Source organism: Mesocricetus auratus, unplaced genomic scaffold, assembly GCF_017639785.1.
Source record: "Mesocricetus auratus isolate SY011 unplaced genomic scaffold, BCM_Maur_2.0 Super-Scaffold_100006, whole genome shotgun sequence".
In the NCBI taxonomy this organism is placed as follows: domain Eukaryota; kingdom Metazoa; phylum Chordata; class Mammalia; order Rodentia; family Cricetidae; genus Mesocricetus; species Mesocricetus auratus.
Window position 1 is genome coordinate 36,309,493 of NW_024429190.1, and position 23,043 is coordinate 36,332,535.

Sequence of the window (23,043 nt, forward strand, 5' to 3'; positions counted from 1 at the left end):
TTGTCTCAGGGAACAGGACTGTAAACATATTGCAAGCTGTGAAAGCCAGAGAGCCTCTTTGCCAGATCTTTAGGAGGGTCCTGTCTCCTTAGGCTGCTATCAATCAAGCTTAAGACATAAAGTAATGATATCAGTGCTTCTAAATAATTCAATGTCTGCTCTTGATATGCTTCCTATATCAAAGAGCAGGAAAAGACTAGAAGGGTAATACCTCATATGGGGCATCTACATAGATCCTGAGGACTTTGAATGTTTACATTCTCTGAAGATCCCATGGTGGGCAAATGTGTTTTATTTTTGTTTTATTAAAGTAAAAAAAATCAGTTCTTTTCTGGAGGTTGGGAAGTAAGCTTCACACAGGCAATTTTTTGAGGAAGTATCCTGCTGATTTCAAGATATTCATGTGTGCTGTTCATTTCCCTGTCTGAAAGATTCAGGCCAGATCTTAGCATCATCCAAAGGAGAAAACATAGCTTTTGCCACAAAGAAAAGTGTATAAATATTGAAATAATTGTATGTAATAGATAATGTAGTAGGATCAACTATTAATGTAGGTTAATTGGGAAAGATCTTTGCATAGCTATGGGGGAGAAAAGTATGGGTGTATTATTTGTTTTATATAGCCATGAAAAAACACCAAGGTCAATTAAAGGAAGAGATGTTTTAATTTGACTTATCCAGGGGGATAAGTCGATCATGGTGGACTGGAAGCAAAGAAGCAAGGTTCAGATGCTGTAGCTAGAGCAGGAAGCTGAGAAATCACATCTTAACAGCAACCAGGAAGCACTAAGCAGGTACTAGAATTGATGTGAGGCTTTAAGTTCTCAGCATCCACTTCCAGTGACATACTTCCTCTGGTACGACCATGTGTCCTGACCCTCCCCAAACAGTGCCTCACACTGGAAAGCAAGTACTCACATACTGATCCTATAGGAGACATTTCCTGTTAATTTCACAACAAATACGGAAAGTCCTTGTGAGACTATTGAATATACAGAAATGTTTAATAAGATACTTGTTATGATAGCTGAATGGGTAAGAGTGCTGTGTAAACATGAGTGCCTGATTGTGAATCAGCAACTCCATAAATGTTAGGTGTGTCCACATGTGTATGCCTGTAAACCAAGTACTCTTCAGGGGTGTGGTAGATACTGTGACACATACTGGAAGAGTTTTATGCTTGATGGGTCCAAGTCTTGACCTAGGTCTTTGAGACTTGTTGATTTAAAGTAATAAGGAAGAACAAAATACTTATCAAGACACTTAAAGTTCTCCTCTACTTTCTCTGTGTGCAAAGACAGGTGCACCCTCATGCAGAGGTAGATATGTATAACCCCCCACCCACACACACAATTATAAGACTCTGCATATAATGTTTTCCAATAATAATTAAGAAGTATTAGTATATTTATAGGATAGAATTTTAATATACTACAGTCACTACATTCCTACTACCAATAAAATATTCAGTTTGAAATTAAAAATGCCATGTTAACATATAGTTGTTTCTTTTTACTCATTTTCCACAAGTTACCCTAATTTTCATTAGAGCTTAGTCTAAAAATAACTGTTATTTCTTTATTCTGATATTATTTCTGTTACACTAGAATCTCATTGTTGCCCAAGTTGGTACTTCGAGTTGATCACAAGTCATCACCCTGCCTCAACATTTTGAACACTGGGAGCACAGACATATTATCAAATAATACCAGTCTTAAATATTATTTAAAATATAAAATGAAAGTAGTAAACAAAATCTAATTATTCATGTACCAAAAACTATCTATATTTGTCAATTCTGCAGTTACATTGAACGTTAATAAAGTTGACTTTCACATTTCCTTTCTTAGCTTCTTTATGACATTACTTCATTTCCTTGCATGTCAATGAAGAAAATGAGAACACTCAAGGAGACACCATATTCATTTATGAAATATATTTTTGTTTCTCTACTTTGTATCCTCAGAATTTGACTTTTCTTGGGTATTTCTAATATTCACTCTTGCTGCATGTACAATAAAAAACTAACATTGTTATATTGGTGTGTTCTTTATCAGAACTAATCTTTTATCAAAACATTATTTTTGCATTCTTTTCTGAAGTATATAGAATCATTACACTATTATTTATTCATTATATCATTTCTTCCCTTTGAGAATCCTCATATTAAAGTGCTTACAACAATTCAGTTATTTGATCTAAGAATTTGTTTCTTTGTAGATTTTTACAGGCAAGCCTTTGTTATAGGTGGTGCGGTTTTAGGTGATGATTACCTTTCTCCTCTTGTAGTATGTAGAACACCTTCCAGCACCATGAACTTCAGTTAGCAGGGGTAAAATTCTGTTTGGGCAAGGGCTTGATTCTTCCATATTCCAGGATTCTTTCATATTTGACTTATGTCTTTAGCAATAGAGATTTACCCTCAGGTTATGGACAGTTTTTATGTGACAAAACTTTTCCTGGGTAGACCCAACACATATGTGTATTTATCATTCAAGTAAAATATTTCATGACAGGAGCAAAGGACAGATACCATACAGCTTCATTTGGCTATGAGCTTTATTTGTTTTACTTACAGGAATATTGGGAAAGTTTTTCTTAAAGGTGCAGACATGACTCAAGGACATCTGCATCATCACTAAATCAAAGGCCAGAACAAGTGACAGGTCACTAAAGCTGGGAACTTGGAGCAGCCTGCACAGGCTGGAGGCATCTCCAACAAATAGTGGACCTTCCAAGTGACTCAACTGGTCAAAATCTCTTTCAGATATCACTGTTGGTTTCTTTATCTTTCAGGTAGTTGGTATGGGCTCAGAGTCTCAGTTTGTCTTATCTGAGAATGACTCTTAGAAGCATACTATGTATATTCTGTCTGGTCAAATTCAGGAACTGCTTGAAGGTATTTTGAGTTGTTTACTTCCTACTTAAAGAACTTCTGCACAGAATAAGGTTTTTCAATGTCAAAGAAAACAGTTATAGAGCAATAGCAACCAGTATGACATGAGAGAGGTCAGCTTTGCCCTAGAATTTAATAAGATGTAACCCGTTGTTGGCACTGGAGATTTTACCTGGTAGCATTAGATGATTAAGCTATCTTTCCCTTCTCTCTCAGTTCTTCTAGACCAGTGGTTGTCAATCTTCCCAATGCTGAAATCTTTAAATACAGTCCTCAAGTTGTGGTTGCTCTCCCCCACCACAAAAATATTTTATTTTGCTCCTTCATAACTGTAATTTTGCCACTGTTATGAATCACGGTGTAAATGCCTGTGATTTCTAATGATCTTAGGTAACCACGGAGAAAAGGTCATTTTACCCCCACAGTTTGAGAAGAATTGCCCTAGACCTTATTGCACATTCTCATCTTTAGCAACAGATCACTGAAGGGGTTAAACTCTCCCGCTTTTACAACTGAATTTTGGTTTCAGTCCTCTGAGTGGGACATACAAGTGTCTCTCCCAACAAAGGGTCATTTGTCAGCATATTACATTCAGGGTCAAGATAGAGAGCACAAACAAGGCCTACAATCAGACCCGCCATATCTCAAGGATAAGTCCTACAGCCATCCCACACTTCTTGGTCATGTCTGGACTTGCCCAGGCTTGTACAAATGTGCCCTAAGATAAAACCTCAGCCAATTACATACTAATCATACTAATGTAACTTGCTTTACCAATTTGCATTTCAGATGACTTCACTGTCCCAGAAACTCCCTTTAGCCATGCTTTTAAAGAGCCTATATGCACTTCTTAGGGTTATCATCAAACTAAGAAGAGAGGTTCAGAATCCGTAGTGATATTTGAAATTATAAATTGTGCCTTCATTGTTGGATGACTGTGTGGCCACTTAGGCAAACCAAATTGCGTTTCTGGTGAAATCATGTAGTGAATGAAAATGAGACTGTGTATCTGAAATATGATATTTAAAAACAGGAAATACCAATTCTTCAGTCAGATTTTGTATAAGTGGCAGAAAGAATATATTTTGTTTCAGGAGTAATCACTTGTAATGCATTTACCTACTAAGGAATCTTTTTTGCTTAATATTCCTTGTAATGTTTTAATCACCTCAGCTGTCACTTAAAGGACTGTTCTTAAAAGTATAATGTTTAGAGTTTATTTTTCTTTAACCTTTGAAGTTTTTTATCTGTTTACATACAAATTTGCAACATTTTTATGAGCTATTCATTCTTTATACCTATATACTAAGGAAGAATTGCAGGCCACATATTTTATTTCTACTAAGCAAAAATGCATGGAACTGCCTATCTAAAACAGAAATTATAAACAAAATCAGAGAAACTGAGGAAGGAGTTCATAAGCCTGAAAGGACAGATTGTATTTATGGAGCACTGAGAACATGGTGACAGGTAGATCCTTTTGAGACATTTTATAAAATTGTGGAATACTTAAATACCTCCAATCAAATCATTTAGTAATTAAATTTAAATTATGTACAAAGAGGTTTCACATTTTTAAGAATAGAGCTTTAGCAAGTGTTCCAGATTATAAATGTACACATGATTTCTTGTGTTTCATTAATCATGTAAAACACAGAAATGTGTCTGCCAGTTAGCAAGGAAATGTCATAAGTGAAGAAAGGAAGACAAGTATGAACACATCTAACTTGAAAAAGAAGACGTTAAACAGGTTTTCATAAGGACTGCTAGTATAGAATGCACACTGCAATTAAAAGTTAGCATATGCATAGGTGATAAAAGTTCTGTAACTGAAGTGACATTTCTTTCCCATCTCCTCTTCCTGTAATAGGACTTAATGTCCCCTATTGAAACAATAGTATTACAACTCATAGGCTCTGTTATTTCAGCCTCTTAAGCCTCAGTCACTGCACCTGGGGCTTTGTTTCTGTTTACTTAACCAATACCCACAAGATTGAGTTACAGCCTTAACTGGCTTCTGTTCAAAAAAACAGAGTAAATGCCTTACTACATCTACCCTTCCTATGCAACAACAGGCAGAAAAGCGACTTTAAGTACTGTTAAGTTTACTTGTTAATACTTGATTCCATAAAATGAATAGTTTCAGTTTCTTTACACTTTGTTCCTATACAATAGTTTTAAAAGAATTTTCCTTTTTGATTTTCCCCCATTTAATAAAGTTACTTGATCAAATTGTACCAGAAAAGCCCAGTGGGGATTAAATGCAAGGAGTTAGGCTGCCATACCTGATCCACTCTAAAATGTAATATATGAGAAGACTAATGAGGTTGACTCTGAAATGACGATGTATGATTTATACCACAGATCTTATCAGGCAGGAATACTACTATTGATTTCTCTATTTCCAGACTTTCAACACTTACTGTACATCATGGTAGTCCACTCATTTTTGTGTGAGTTTTGGGTTAAGTTTCTAATCTTACATTTTATTATTTTTGTGAAATTATATCTTAATTATCATGTTGACTCATTATGATATGATGGAGATGAATTGAATATTCAATATTTAGTTTAAATCTCCTAAATAGGCATGAAGGTCAATTTCGATATAATTTTAACTATCTTTACTTGTAATATTGAATAGAAATTAGGATGCATAGTCATTTTTAAAACATTAAAATTATATTTCAGTTTCTCATTAACATGATATTGACATAAAAATGTTCCATCATTAAATGACAAACATTTTTTGTCTCTATAAATTATTTTATAGTACTCATACTATTCTGGTTAGTGTGATTTGATACTTGCCTTTAAATGGCATGTTTTATAAAAAGAAAGAAATGAGTTATCAATGCCAAATAGTCACAAGAGTAAAAGTAAAGTGTACCATTTAGTAGATATGAATATTGTAATTTGGACCACAAATATAATAATAGTTTACTTTTCAATGCTTTAGAAAAGAATAGAATTGAATCTATTGATAAGTGGCAGCTATGGACTGTAACGAGAAGCTTTATCTTTGCTAGCCGCTTTGGTTTATCTCCCTCCAGTTGCCTGGGCTCTGCCGCTTTGTAGTCCCCAAATAAACACACAAGACGCCTTATTAATTATGAAGCTGTTGGCCTTGCTTGTTTCTTACTGGCTAGCTCTGACTTAAGTAATTACCCCATAATTGTTAATCTAAGTATGTCTCTTACCGGAGAGGTTTCCGGGCTTCCTACCCCAATGGCGTTACATCTCGACTCTCTGTGTTTCTCCTACCCAGAGTCCTCCTGGACTCCTAGTCCCTCCTATCTAGATTCCCCATTGGCCAGACAGTACTTTATTGACAAATACACAGGACTTCCCCAACAATGGACTTCTATGTGAATAAGACATAGACAGGAGGCATTTGAGGCAGAAAAAAGTAGAGAATGAGTGAATGTACTGTATTTTGATAGTTTCTATTGAAAAGCTTAAGGAAGGTCTTTTCATGTAGCTCCTAAAATAAATAGTAAATCTGGTTGTTCCTTTTACTTACCTGGGAAAGAATTCCTCATAGAGTAAAGTCACATGCAGAGAAGAGAGGGTTAGAATCCACTCAAAGAAGACAGAAGGACTTGCAGGTTCAGATGTCTTCATTTTCAGAGAATAAATATGTATGAAAAATAGCAAATTCTGGCATACTTAAAATAGGCAACAATCTTTAAACTCGCTGAATTGGTTTTCTCCAAAACATTCTCAGGTCTCTTCCATTATTCTCCTGGGTGATTTGATATCTCCTTTGGAACCTACATTGTATCTTAAATGGCATTCTGTCTAATTGAAAGAGTTAATGTCCTTTTCCCAGACAACTTAGACCATGTATCTTAAAGTGCTACAGCATGCCTTGACTGAAACTGAATGTATAAGATAAAGAGTCTATACAAACATATTTATTTAATATCAGTAGAGGGATTTTTCTCCTAAATTCATTCTTCCATTAATTTACCTGATATTAAGAAGTGTATATTACAGTGTGTATAAACTGGTCAACAGGAAAAGGGGACCATTGTAAGAAAAATGAAAGCACTCCACTAAAGTTCCAGTGAATCCCTGACTGAGGAAAAATGGCAATAAATAACTGGATATCGAGGGAACAATGAATGACATGAAGGAAAATATGAACTGGACTTCAAAAACTCATTGGCCAATGAAATTCAGTGTAATTAAAGGTGATTTGGGCAGGATTGTGTAATTAAGTGACATATAAATGCCAAGTTCAATGTGTGATGTTGACAGTAAAATGCTTATGAGAATGATACGGCAGAAAATAATGCTATATGCATAAATAGGATAGTTAATAATTTAGCTTATTTACTCCAGCTGTTATGACATATCAGATATTTTACGTATAATAGTTAATATGAAAAAAAGGAAATTGCTGCCATAAAAATGGGAAATAGAGGATGTGTGTAATTCCCAGACAAAGACGATAGATGCATCAAGACTAAGAACTACAAGGGGAGACTGTGAATCCTCCAGTAATATGTGTCTACCCTGGAAGGCCTGGCCCCAGATTTTCATAATACTTATAATGTTGTCACTGTGTCCACTAAGGCCATCACTAGTTTTGTGTGTGTGCATAATTCTGAACCCATGGCCATACTGATGATACCATGAAACACAGTGTGTCTCATAAAATAACAACAAAGACCTCATGAATGTGGAGATGAATTTGTGGGTTGCATTGAGTAATATGAGACAGGGAGATTAGAGAGAAGATTCTAATAGTCTGAATGTATATTATACATGCATGAACTACTTGGCAAGTTTTATAAACTTGAAAATAAAATAATTCAGAGATTTCCTTGAGATGATACTAAACAAGAAAATAAAAATAACTTTAATTAAACATCATGATGCATTCTTGCCTGCTTTGCTAATTCTAATTTCTGCCAACAGTAAGGGTAAGACCAAAGCTCTATGATATTGAAGTAGAGAATTATTTTTTAATATAACTACAAAAGCACAAGAGACCAATTAAAAAATTAACAACCATAATTAAGTCAATATAAAAACTTTACTCACAACCAGAGGAAAATAAATCATTGGAGAAAAGAAAACCCACAAACTGAGAACAAACATGCCTAATGAATGTAAAATTGGAAATTATCATCACAGGACCATCCCAAATTAAAGGAGCTAATATCCAAGAACAAGACAAAGCAAGCATAACAAAGGATATCCAGAACAGGAGACCTGTGCACATTAGTAAAAGGTATTCAGCCTGATAAATTTACTACAGAAAACTCTGTGGGGAATCCTCAAGACAAGATAAGGTAGCATCAGACTAATTATATGGTAAACATACAAAAAGATTGGAAACACATTGAGAAGATGTCGCTACTTCTGTATACATTAATCCATTACCGCTGTTAAACATTAGTTCTTTACTTAATGGATAAATATATAAAGTGAAAGTGGGATTTAAAGACAGAAAGTGAAACTAGGCATGGTGGTAAATGCTTTGGCATCATAATATACAAGAGGCTACCCTCCACCTCCACCAAGAGTATGGTGAGTGTGAGCCCCTAAGGCATGATATAGACAACCTCTTATGAAGAAATAAAGTAAGGGAAGGAAAGAAGTGTACCCACATAGATAATGGAATAGTATATTGTGTTTCTAAGGGACATGTTCTTTGTAAAACATATGGGTGGATCACTTCAAATTTAAGTGCATAAACCAAATGTTTCCCAATCTCATACAGAGAACTGAAAATGCTGAATTCATGAAATCAGAAGTAAACTTATGTTTGCTGGGGATCTTCAGAGTGGTGAAAGTTTGGCTAAAAGGTAATATTTCTGGTAAAGGAAGGCTAATTTCAAGTAATTATTTACATAGTCACTAAAACCAGTATACTGTATTCTAAAACATTGATATCTGAGATGATGATAATTTGAAAGAAGGGAAGTAATAGTGGTACAGCCTTGTAGATACAATAATTAACATGAGGTTAAACACAAATTTCATACTACATAGTTTACCAAAATAAAAACATTGACAGTAGATATAGTTTGTAAGACTAATAGATGTATAGGTGGGTGGTTAAGGGCATTTACTGCTCTTGTAGAGGATGTGAGTTTAGTTCCAATAACACATATCTGTTGACTTACAACTGTATGTAAGTCCAACTCTAGGATATCTGGCACCTCTAGCAATAAAAGACACCTGCATTTATGAGCACATACCAACACTCGGACACTCAGATATACAGTCATACACAAAATTCATAATGATAAAAAGAAAATCTTTAATGAATGCTTTGTTATATATATGTATATATTTATGTATATTTGATAAAGATAATTGATACATATGTACACATACATACACATATATATGTATATATATATCAAATACACTCATCAAGCAAATTAAAGTGTTCTCGATCTCCAAATTTGAAGTATTTAACCATGAGATAAAAGTGTTATTATTAGATATAACACTATTATGTATATTAAAACTGATAAACTTAAGTTATTAAATAAACAAGTGGAGAACAGCTCAAATTTTTTAGAAGAAATATACAGGGAGCTTATCCTTCCAGTACCTCTTCAGTCTTTCTGAGATTTTACTAGACTTAGTATAACATTACAAGGAATGAATAATAGCAAAAGCTGGGAATTGTTTATTGTAAAAGAGATAAAGGTAAAAATAAGCAATTATGTCATAAATACCTCATCAATCATCTGTCACTAAACATTAAAAGGGGCACATAAATTTTGTATACAAACAAATTTTAGGTAAATACTATTCTACAAAAGCTGTTCTTTGAGAAATCCCATCCTCCTCCCCCAAGAATAAGAGATTCTTCTTACCCCGGTGAATGTTAGAAATTTTTACTGGGGATTGTAGAAGACATAAAATGAATAATCACATACCTTTCCTTCATGTGAGTTTTATCATAACTTTACTGGTGTTCACAGTTATGAACGGTGAAGAGTAATTGAGGAAGGCTTCGTTACGAAAAGAAAGTGAAAATGAAATGGAGGTGAGTTTGACAAGAGCATCCTAGAGAGGGACTGTAAGTGCTGGATGCTCATCCCAGGTGTTGTGAACTCAGATATGATTTCCCTCAATACACAATTGTGCAATTAGGCTGGATGATGAAGGTATTGCTTATGAAATGATAAAGCCGAATCAGAGCCATTAAGGTAAGTTTTATCACAATGATCATGAAATAATACAGAACTCAGAAATAGCAGTGAAGATGTCCTGTGGTTAGGAAGAGTTATATAAAAAGCTGTAAAATCCTTAAAAGTTTATTGTTTCTCCTGCTGCTCTTGGCCAATTGGGAGTGACTCCTGCAAGTGACTATTCTGTGGAGAAGAAAAAGGCCTTGACTCATTACCGAGCTGTGGAAGGCCTGCCTTGTTGGTCTTCATGGAAAAGAAATCTGGTCTCAGCAAGTGAGATGATAACTGCCAAGCGCCGTGCTGTTCAGTTATGGTCTTATTGTTAAAAACATTCCAGAAATAGCTGCATCTTAAAAGTCACCAAGGAGTAAGTAATTCTCAATGGTTTTCATGTTCCCTCTTCAATAATGTTTATAGCTGACATCTGTGATGATTTTTTAACAAGATGTTTCATGTCTATGTTTTAAACATAATGTTTCCTCTGTCCTTTAATGGTTTCCAATGGCATGCCACATTTCACTTATATTTTTGAAATGATTAATTTCTTCGTGACAGTTATTCTAAACAAATAAAAATGCGTATAAAATTATAGATATTTTTTAGTGTTCTCTGGCCTACTGGAGAAAATAATACAACTGACATTTTCAGAGCCAGAATCTGCTAAAATATAATTACCTTGCTGAGTCTGAATACCTTTCCAATAACACGAAGTAGCTAAGGAAAGACATGACCCAGGCTAACATGTAGGAACCATCAGGCCTTGACAGGTGTGAGGTAGTATTTTATTTATTAATGTTTCAATGTCTTTTGGACTACTTCACATTTACAGGGAAGTTGCATAGGTTATATGGGAAGTTTCTATAAAATTCTTACCAAGTTTGCACAAACATTAGATTACTTTTGTGCTGTGGTAGAAATGGCGTTATTTATATTGTGGCATTAATATACACTAAATCCAGACATGATAGTTTTAATGATTTTCTTTGAAGCAATCCACAGTATGAACTCTCTTTACTGAACCCTGAGTTATCATACCTGTTGACAAGAAAGACTTTCAGTCTCTGCTTGTTTTCATGAGCTTGAGCGTCTTGATGCTTTACCTGGCTTTAATAAAATGTTACCTTTACAAGGACTAGACAACTAACTGTATTTACCTAAACGTTGTTTTATTGCTAAATTTAATATGCCACCTCATTGACATAATATCAGAGGATACATAAGAATCATGTGAGCTTTCTTCTGATTTACATTTTAATATTCAATATCCACATTTATTTCTACTTTATATTTATTTCCACATTTACATCCATCTTTATTTCATTTTCTAATTATTCAAAATTTTAATTTATTCGATCCGTGTGTGTGTGTGTGTGTGTGTGTGTGTGTGTGTTTCAGACCATTGTCTTCAAGATTTCATGAATATGTGTTTGGAATGTAAGTTCTTCTTAGTTAATGTTAGGTGCACTGTGGTAAACTCACTCTAACCTTTTATCTCCACAGGAATTTACCTTTCTACATTTTAAATGATATTTTGGATGTGCTGGGAGGTAGGAACAAGTGGAGAAGGATGGATCATGTGTGCCATGCTACAAAAACAGGTGTCAGAGCACCTTATTAGGGACAGGTCTCCCCTTCTGCTAGGTAGATTTAAGAAATCATGTACAGGTCATGAAGTTTGGCTTGTTGATTGGATTTAATTTGATTCCTTCTGTCAAATTCTTACTTCACTTCTTTATTCTCTTTCATTGAATAAGAGAATGCAACACTGTAATTTCACTTCTACTGTTGTGTTTTATATTTTCCATATCATTCCTGTTATCTAGACATTTCCAGAAAGAAGATGAGACATAAATGAACAAGTATGGACTGTAAATACATTTATATTTGCTTTATGGGATCATATTTAACAAAACCCTGGTTTCAAGGAGCAACTTTTCCAATCATTTCCTTTGTACATGAGCCATGTTATTTATATACCATATAGAAAGTATTACTCATCTGAGAAGAACTATATATTTTATAATATAACTTGGGTACCATCTTGTAATAAGTTGAAGTGTCCAGTGTAATATGAGTTTTATTTTTGATCCAAACACTGAATTTGATTACTTAGGGAAGTAAGAGAATAACAGTCAGTTCTACCATAAACACTGAAATGCTTAGTTGACAGTTCCTAGTTGGCAGTTATTTTGAGATTTAAATATTAGTTTGAGATTATATGGTTCAATGAGAGACTAGAATGCTTACATTGCATTGGAGTAAAAAACAACTGCCTATTCCTACTCAAAAAATAGAAGTACAAGTATAATGACTTATTGTGTTGTGTGTTATGTAAAAATAATGGATGATAACTGCAAAATATATAAAGGAAAATACTTTAAAGAAAATTATATATCTCAATTTGATTTTTCTGAAATTTGGCACATGATCATCTAGCTTGTTATTAGTGGAGACAAACATGAAGAAGACATTCTTATATAAGTAAATGAAATTTGTGCAATTGATGTATATAAAAAAAGTTAAATAATATCTGACCATTCACTAATACCTTCATATAGAAAATTGCTTTTTTCATGGAAAATTTTTGTGGAAGATGCTTTAACCATATTCTTAGAAAGACTCCAACATCAGACAGGTCTTGTGCTCAGCAACATATCTCCCAGTCTTAACTGAAATGACAAGCGAATACTTTACTTTATGTCCATCCCTAGGGCAGTAATGTGGACAGGGAGGCATATGTCTTTGAGATTTCAACCTCAATTTTTATTGCAAGATTTGTGTTTTGTTTCTCCTGTCTTTCACAGCATACACCCCCATAACAATGTGTGACATTATTAATAAAAGTGAAACACTGCCTGTGCAAACTTCTTTTCTCAGCTGTTTCTCCTAGATAATATCATTCCTGTTCTCAGACAGGAATCAGGGTTGATATGCCTTATTCTACCATGCACTGCCTAGAGAATGAACCCCTAACATATGTTTCTTTTCCATGACTTTGTTATATTTCTGTATTTTATACAAAATATCACTGTCATATTTAAGTGCTCTTACCACACACACACAAACATACATACACACACACACACGAATGTGTGTGGATAGCCCAGGTATATAAAGCCACAACTCCCATTTTTCCCATATTGTCCACTTTCTTAGTTATTAAACATTTGAAAGTTTAAATAAGTAAAACTTTTGTCAACTTTATAAATTTTTAATTGTGATTGATATAGAAAATTGAAAAATTTGTATTGAAATTTCAATTGTTATTTGTAAATGATTTTATTTTAACATAATAATGTCTATATTTTATTTATTGTGGTTCCTTAACTCAGCTTCACTTGGGAATCATTACTTAATTATTTTTTTACTGTCAAAAAATTCATGACAAACATTTCATTGTTTATTAATAATTGTAAAGATAAATACATTTCAATAATGGGTTCTAGTTCCATGTAATGTGGTCATACAAAACCAACAGGTTTAAATACTAATAAGTGATTCAAAAGCAGTAAAAATGAAAGGAAAAAACTCACTTCTGTCATCTTGGAAGAAACTGGCATTTCAGTCAGATTCAAAAGAAAATAAAATTGAGACTAAGTACTGAGGGAGGAGCATCAGCGGTGGGAGGAAGGAGGAAAGCCACATGGTGCGCTCTAGGAAGGATAAGCAAGTCATAAAAGCTGCATCATTTAACATATATTGAGAAACAGTGTGAGAAGAGACTGGAATATATAGCTCATACAACTCACAGAGGATTGAAAAGTATAAAATAAAATGTTTAAATGCTATTGGTCATAATGTGCTGTTGTCAAAATGTTTCTGAGTAATGAATTTTGGTCTCTACCCCTTAGATTTAACATTAATAATCAAGTATCTCTGAGCTTAAAATCTAACAAAGGATCTGTAAGACAAGTGTGAGAAATGTGGGGAAAACCTGTTGTTATGGTTTGGGTGAAAAATAATGAGGACTTGAACTGAAATGGCCCTCAGAAGCAGCTAGAAAGCAGGTATATGTTTTAATGAGAACTGGCAGAAGAGTGATGATAGCCAAAGGCATGTGAGCAGACAGAGTGTTTGCCATATAAGGGCAAGTACATGAGAAGCAAGGTCCTTGTCACCCTTTTTGCTGTCTGCTAACTGAACATGAGGCAACTTAAAATCTTAGGCAAGGTGAAGATCAAAGACCAGAAGCCTCCAGCTTCCTATATTGCCATGTACAAAAGTATTTCCTGAAAGCCTGTTCCAAAAGAGAAGTATTTTGCAATTTAACTACTGAAGGTCAATTTTCTTTTTCAATGAGACTTTGCCTAACCATATTTCTGGCACACATGGACCCTAATGTATTTCATGATTTGATCAAGAGACAGAAAGTGTTCCTTTTGGTCATCTAATAAAGAAACCAGAAACTTAAGAAGACATGTTGAATATTACCGAGACAATATATGTCAATGATGAGCCTTAAACATCCTATTTATGCCATGTAAAAGTAGGTTACTTGACAACAGCAAATCTCCCACACAGAAAATGACCAAACGAGTTTTAGCCATTTGAGCAACAGAGTATCTATTACCAATAAAAAATAAAGTGCTTACTAGTTGAATTAACTGAGAAGATTTGAATAAACAAATATTTAAAAAGAAACATTCATTTAATAGAAATATACTACAATGGTGTGTGCTGAAATCTACTACCCTCAGAGATGAAGTAGAATTCTCTATTTAGCTGTTCCCTGTGTTTAGCTACTTGCCTCCAAAGAAGTAACTATGGGGGAAAAAAAAGAACAAGGAGTAGCTAATTATGCAAAAATCAGTCACCATATCAACTATATGATAAAGTATCATATAATTACTATCAGAAGAATATAAAGCTATGGGAAAATAGTATTTTATTTCAGTGGCCTAAATTGTAGAATCTCTTTTCCCAGACCAGTGTAAGGCTAACATTGCACAATTGCCAATTGAAAATCATTCTGTGAACTGCTTCACAAGTTTTTCTATAGAATTGTGAGTCAAAAGACCAGGAAAACTTGAAAATGATCACAAACATGAGGTGAATTATCACATTTTCTGATATTAAAACTAAGCATAATGTTATCTTGGGACAGAAATAAGACATCAGGAAAAAATAATGTTCTCCAGCTACTTTAATATTCTATCAATATTGATGAAAAATTAATAAGAATGGATACTGAATGAGAAATTTTGAAACATTATATATGATAAAACATTTTTAAGTAAATCTAAATTCATAAAGTGTTTAATTTTGTGATCTTACTTATGAATTGTCCAATCAGAAGGTAGCTGCATGCCACCAATGGCTTAACAGAGAATTTACCTCAGCAAGAAGAGTAGATACCTGATCAATATATTTCATCATTTGCCTTAGTTTGAGTGTCTATAGTTGTGAAAAAAACACCATGAAAAAAAAGAAACTTGGAGATGAAAGGGTTCCTTTTAGCTTACAACTCTCAGGTCACACACAGGAACTTCAATAGACAGGGTAGAGAAGACAAGAGCTGATTCAAAGACTATGGAATTATGTCTAAAATCCATATATGAGAGAGTACATAACGTGTTTGTCTTTTTGTGACTGGGTTACCTCACTCAGAATGGTTTCTTTTAGTGTCATCCATTTGCCTTCAAATTTCAGGATGCCATTGCTTTTTTCTGCTGAATAATACTTCATTGTGTAAACGTACCACATTTTCTCTATCCACTCTTCGGTTGAGGGGCATATAGGTTGCTTCCAAGCTCTGGCAATTTCAAATAGTGCTTCTATGAACATAGTGGAAGAGATTTCCTTGTTGTATGAATGTGCATCTTTTGGATATATGCCTAAGAGTGGATTTGCTGGGTTTTGTGGTAGGCTGATTCCCATTTTTTTCTGCCAGCCTACATTTCCATGGCCAGAGAGTCTGGGAAACAGAACCTTCATACAATGACTGATGGAAGCAGAGGCAGACACCCATAGGTAAACAATGGGTTGAGCTCAAGGAACACAGTGACAAAGACTAAGCACTGATGAGCAGAGGGTTGAAGAATGGGCTGGTTTAATACCCAGAAACAGCTGACCTGAACAAGGGGTAGCTCTTGAATCCCATAGTCCCCTTGCATGGGACTGATCAAGACCCCCTGAATGTGGGTGTCAGTGAGGAGGCCTAGGCCATCTATGGGGCCTTGGGTAGTAGATCAGTATTTATCCCTGGCTTACATATGGACTTCAGGTGCCCATCCCACAATGAGAGATGCACTCTCACACTGGACTCTCGGGGGAGGATCTAGGCCCTGCCCCGGATGAAAGGACAGACTATGGACACCCCATATTGGACCTCACCCTCCCTGGGGATAGCAAGGGGTATTGTGCTGGGTTGATGGGAGGGCATGGGACGAGGGAAGGGAAAGGGAGAGAGACCTGGGATTGACATGTGAAGCAACCTTGTTTCTAATATAAATTTAAATTTAAGAGAAAAAAATATATATAAAACTAAAAAAAAAGACTTTGGAGTAAGATGGTATCTCAACGTTGTTTTGATTTGCATTTTCCTGATGGCTAAGGATGTTGAGCACTTTCTTAAGTGTCTCTTGGCCATTTTAGCCTCCTCTAGTGAGAATAATTTATGCTGGAGAGGATGTGGAGAGAGGGAACACTCCTCCTCTGCTGGTGGGAGTGCCAACTCGTACAGCCACTTTGGAAAGCAGTATGGAGATTCCTCAGGAAAATGGGAATCAATCTACCACAAGACCCAGCAATTCCACTCTTAGGCATATATCCATATGACATAAACTCATACAACAAGGGCATCTGCTCCACTATGTTCATAGCAGCATTATTTGTAATAGCCAGAACCTGGAAGCAACCTAGATGCTCCTCAGCTTAAGAGTGGATAGAGAAAATGTGGTACATTTACACAATGAAGTATTACTCAGCAGAAAAAAAAACAATGGAACCTTGAAATTCGCAGGTAAATGGATAGCACTGGAAGAAACCTTCCTGAGTGAGGTAACCCAGTCACAAAAAGACTCACTCATACATGGAGTTTAGACATGGATCAGGATAGTGCCAGTCTGCACTTCTACTGACAGAGAGTCGGGGAAACAGGAAATAACATAAAAGATATGCATGGTACTCAAGAGAAGAGGAATGAGGCAAGATCCTCTCTGAACAGATAGGGAACACGGCGAAGGTTGGGGGGAGTGGGAGCTGGGAAGAAGAGAGGGGGAGAAGAGGAAGAGAGAGTAGGTCATGGAGGAACAGGAAAGTGGAGTGGGAGGGTAGAATAGGGGGAAAAGGTTAGAAGACAGGTCAGGCACCAGTGTGACCTCTAGTGATCTAAAGGGATGACACCAATTGGCAAACTAAGCAATAGTGGAGAGACTACCTTGAATGCCCATTCCTGATAATGAACTTGATGTCTATAACCATCTGGGAGCTTTCATCCAGTGACTGATGGAAGCAGAGGCAAATACCCACAGCTAAACACTGACTGAACCCATGGAACCCAGTGACAGAGAGAGAGGAGCGATGAGCAAATTGGCAAAGAATGGGCTGGCAAACCCAGCAAGACAGCTGATCTGAACAAGGGGGATGCTCCTGGACCCCGATCAACAGCTGGGAGGCCAGCATGGGACTGATCCAGACCCCCTGAATGTGGGAGTCAATGAGGAGGCCTGGGCTACCTATGGGGCCCTGAGCAGTGGATCAATGTTTATCCCTGAAATACAAACAGACATTGTGTGTCCATAACACAAAGAGGGATGGTCTCTCAGCCTAGATTCTTAGGGGAGTGCCTGGACCCTGAGTGAAATGACAGACTCTAGATATCCCCTATGTGTAAGGAATTGGCAATAGGGTGAGAGGCCGTGGGGGCAGGTGGTGGAGGGTGCGGAAGGAGGGGAGGGAGAGGGAACTGGGATTGACATGTAAAACAAGCTATTTAAAATAATAAAAAAATCTAAAAAAAAGACTTTAGAATTATGCTGTATACTGTCTTGCTCTTCCTAGTTTGTCTGTCCAGTAAACCCTCACACATATCATGCAACATGTACAAAGCAGGAGAAATAGTTCTGAAACAGAACATATATCAGTGAAAGTAGTACATTTAATTGTTCTGTCCTTGGGAATACGTGTTTTTGTTCCCTGTGAAATATCTCCAGCACTCGGATTTCATTCCCAAGTCAATTTACCAATAGACCAGTATCATAAAGAGGAATTAAATGATCTTCCTGTTCCTTAGCAATGAAGGAAGACAAATGTGACATAGAATTTGATTAACTTACATCACTCTATTGGTAATAATAAAATGTTTAGCACAATCGAAGTTTACTAAACTTAAGCAGGAAAGATATTATCAATTCTTTTAAAAATATTAATATTTTGTTTGAGGCCACTTGGAAGGGCTGTATAATCTCTGCTCATGTGCCTTTATATTTTCCTTAAGTAGGAAATTGTCTTCCTTGTTTTCATTCTAAATTACATAGAAATTCAGACACTATAATTAGATGTGCATTCTAACCACATTTTACTTAGTAACTTCTTTTCTCATTTCATCTTTTCACTTAACATTTATCAACACCCTTTAATGTTCCAGCAATAACAGGAAAATGCTGGGTGGCAATTAGTACAGTTAATTAATGCAAAACCTATTGTGATCTAATTACTTTTGTTTCTAAACATTCACCTAAGTGTCTACAACAGCACTTAAACTCAATACATTAATATTAAATCACTAATACATGTAGTAGATAAAGATGGTAATTATTATATTTCATAAACAATTTAACATTTTCTAAATATAAAATATAGTAATATTTTTCAAGGAGTATGAGTTATAAGTTTTAGGATTCTTTTTTCAAATTTTATTTTTTTACTTTATTATATACCAACCACAGTTTCTGCCCTTTCCTGTCCTACTGTTGCCACCCCAGCCTTCTTTCTACCTCCCATCCACTCTTTAGAAAAGTTAAGACATATCAAGTTGAGGCAGGACCAAGCTCCTCCCCCAGGCACCAAGGCTCAGTAAGGCATCCCATCATAGATATGGGTTCCAAAAACCCATGTCATGTGCCACAGACAAATACCAGTCCCACTTCTAGGAACCCTAAAAACAGTCCAAGATATAGAACTATTACCCACATGCAGAGGGCTTAAAAGGCAAAGATTTCACATTCCTACAGAGTCCTTACAACCATGTAACACATGACACAGTCAGGCAACACAGGGCCCTTTGAGCTGTCTATGTATCTGCCTCAATGCAGGTGTACATATTCTGCCAGTTGTCAGGGGCTGGGGTCAGAATAATGTTAAGATATCAACAGTATCCCTTCTGTTAGTCTAATGTATCTTCATTCCTGAAATTCTCTATACTATCTATTGAGTCTGTTGGTTATGCTTGCTACTGTAGTTCCTGTTCATTTACCTACATTTTTCATTTTATTGCCTGTATTTCAATTTTCAAGTTTTGAAGCATTTCATTTACCTGTTTGTCTTTTTTTTTCTTGACTTTTTAAAGGGATTTATTGAATTCTTCCAATTTGACCTTTTCTTTTCCTCAATTTCATTAATGGAATTTCTCATCATCTCCTTAAGTGCCTCTATCATTTTAGTTAAGTTATTTTTAACGTAATTTTCTTCTGCTTCATCTGCTTTTTATTTTCAGGTCTTGCTGTTGTACAACCACTAGGTATGCCATATTGCTCTTTATGTTTTTTAATGTATTTTTACATATGCTGTCTACCTATCTGAGTTTGGGTAGATAGGTACAGGTTTTGATTCTAGTGATGTCTTTGTTGGATGAGTCTTTTGTTCCTTTATTGTCTGTTTCCTTTATTGTTTTTGGGTAGGAGTGGCCAAGGGTTCTGGTGATTGGCTGCCTGTAAGGCGGAGAAGGATTGTCTCAGCTGAAGCTTGTGGGTTTGAGTGCTTAGATCCAGCATATGGACCAGTTCTTCTGACAGGCAGTTTCTTTCCTTGCGCCTACATGGTCTGTTCTTTCAACTGGTGCTTGATGTTCCTGCACCTATGGAGTCTCTTATTCCAAATGGTATATGTTTGCCTGTGCCTGTTCTTCCAATTGGTACAGATGTTGCTATACATATATTCTCCAAGTCTTCACAAATGAACATTCTTTGAAGTCAAACTATGTTTAATAGAAAGTAATGGTGAAGAAAATATCAAATAAACTGGGGACTATCACATGACTTTAACAGGTAAATATCGAGGCTACCCTTCCTTCTTGAAAAGTGAAAGCACAAAAATATCTTTACAAAGTGGAAGTATAACAATATAGTCATACTTGACTGATCTTTAATATTTCTTTTTTATTTAACAGCTTTTTTATTATTTTAATTTTAAATAGCTTGTTTCACATGTAAATCCCAGTTCCCTCTCCCTCCCCTCCTTCTGCACCCCCCACCAAACCCCCCAGCCTCCCACCCTATCACTACTTCCTTCCACATAGGGGATATCTAGAGTCTGTCATTTTACTCAGGGCAGGGTCCAGGCCCTCCCCTAAGAGTCCAAGCTGAGAGACCATCCCTCTTTTTGTTATGGAAACACGAAGTCCATTTGTATGCCAGGGATAAACACTAATTCACTGCCCAGGGCCCCATAGGTTGCCCAGGCCTCCTCACTGGCTCTCACATTCAGGGTGTCTGGATCAGTCCCATGCTGGCGGAGATGCTATCGGTCTGGGATCCAAGAGCTCTCTCCTGTTCAGATAAGCTGTCTCTGCTGATTTTGCCAGCCCATTCTTTGTCAATATGCTCATCACTCCTCTCTCTCTATCACTGGATTCCATGGGTTCAGTTCAGTGTTTAACTGTGCGTGTTTGCCTCTGCTTCCATCAGTCACTGGATGAAGGCTCCAGGATGGTTATAGACATCAAGTTCATTATCAGGAATGGGCATTTGAGGTGGTCTCTCCACTATTGCTTAGCTTGCCAGTTGGTATTATCCCTTTAGATCACTAGAGTTCTCACTGGTGCCAGATCTGTCTTCTAACCTATGATTCCCTCTTCCCCCTTTTCTACGTACTCCCCCACTCAACCTTCCTGTTCCCCCATGACCTAATCTCTCTTCCTCTTCTCCCCCTCTCTTCTTCCCAGCTCCTACTCCCCAACACCCCTCGCCGTGTTCCGATCTTATCAGAAGATCTTGCCTAATTCCTCTTCTCTGGGGTATTTTGCATATCTCTCTTAGGTTCTTACCTATGGGTCCATAGGACTCTTCAGAGAAACTTGTCTTTCACATATGTGTCTAAATCCTAACTGATTCTGTGCTAGATTCCTGCTCTATACTTCTAGAGAATGAAGAAGGACTTTTAATTTTGAAAATTTCTAAATTAGAGATATTAATATTAAAATTTGTGGCAAATAAAATAATATGTCGGCCGGGCATCGGTGGCACATGCCTTTAATCCCAGCACTCGGGAGGCAGACGCAGGAGGATCTCTGTGAGATCAAGGCTAGCCTGGTTTACCGAGCGAGTTCCAGTACAGCCTCCAAAACAAAGCAAAGAAAACCAGTCTTAAAAAAAAAGTAAAAAAATTAACATGTCAGGTTTGAGACAAGTTACATTATGCTCCAAAAGTGTCTACCAAATTATTCTCATTGATTTTAAGTACCTAAAACAACGCATTTGTTGGGGTTTTAAAGAAATGCAAATTAAGCTATTCATTTTTTTCTGTATTCTTGCAGCAGGTGAAAGTAAACCATATTCTATTCATTATAAATGACCTCTACAGATATTTAACTGACTACTAAAGATCAAATGAATGTTAAAAGACGTTAACTATTGACTTTTAAAATCACATTCAATATTCACCAAAAACAAAATATTCTATACATAAAAGCCCACCAAAAGTTTAAATTTATTATTTTTATATGACAAAAAGAACTATTAGTGGAAATAAAATCTATACACTAAAATATTCAGTATATGACTGAAGCTTGACATTTTTATTTCTCAAATCAGAATAGCCCAACTTACCATTGTGCTATGCATACAAAGAATGTAAAAGCTATGAAAATGTTGGCTACAAACACCAGTACTGAAATCTAAGTGTCCTTAATAACATGTGCTTTACATGCTTATGAGTTAGAGACCTTTCTTCTTATGGGATTATACATAGGCAGAAATCAAAATCACACTTTGAAGTTGCTGTATGAATGTCCCTTAACCCCAGAAATTGTATCCATGATATTTACTTTACTGTATATAAATATGATTACACAATTTTACAAGGATATCCATTATTAATATCCTTTTACTGTATTAATACTAGACAAATAAAAAGTAGAAATGTATAACATCCTTTAATATTTGGTGATTTCTATGGTGAAATTTTCTTATCAAAATGGATTTACATTAATATGATTCTGCTGAACACAGTGGAAGTTAATCCCTTGTACCACTAGAAATCATTAGCATCTTTCAAACGAATGTTTACTTTAAGTCATTAATGCTTGGTCAGTGTAAACTGAATTTGTTTAGACCCCAAATTCTTATATTTTTGGTTGTGAGCCTAGCCTTTAATGGCTGAGCCATCTCTCCAGCCCCCAAAATTCTTTATATGATTGTCTGGTTGTGGTGTGCTATCCTGACAAATGAAACTTAAAGATGAAAGTGTTAAAATTCCATGGTACATATAATTGTGATGGGACATTTGTAACACTGGATTTTGAGTGAGCTGGACTTATTTTGTTCATAGTCAGGAAGCAGAAAAGAATAAACACTATTGAATTCTTGCCCTTATCTCACTTTCTCCTTTTGTAAAGTCCAGGCCCCAAGCATGGTGAGTAATGCCATCTGTGTTAAGTATGGATCTTCCTTTTTCAATTAACCTCAGTGACATAACCTTCATGGGCATTTCCAGAAACTGCATTATCCTGCATAGGTATGCTTAAAAGCTTGTCTTCTAGTGATTAATTGCTAAGTTGGCATTAACACTAACCATGAAAGTTTCCTGCACTTACTTTTAATAACTATC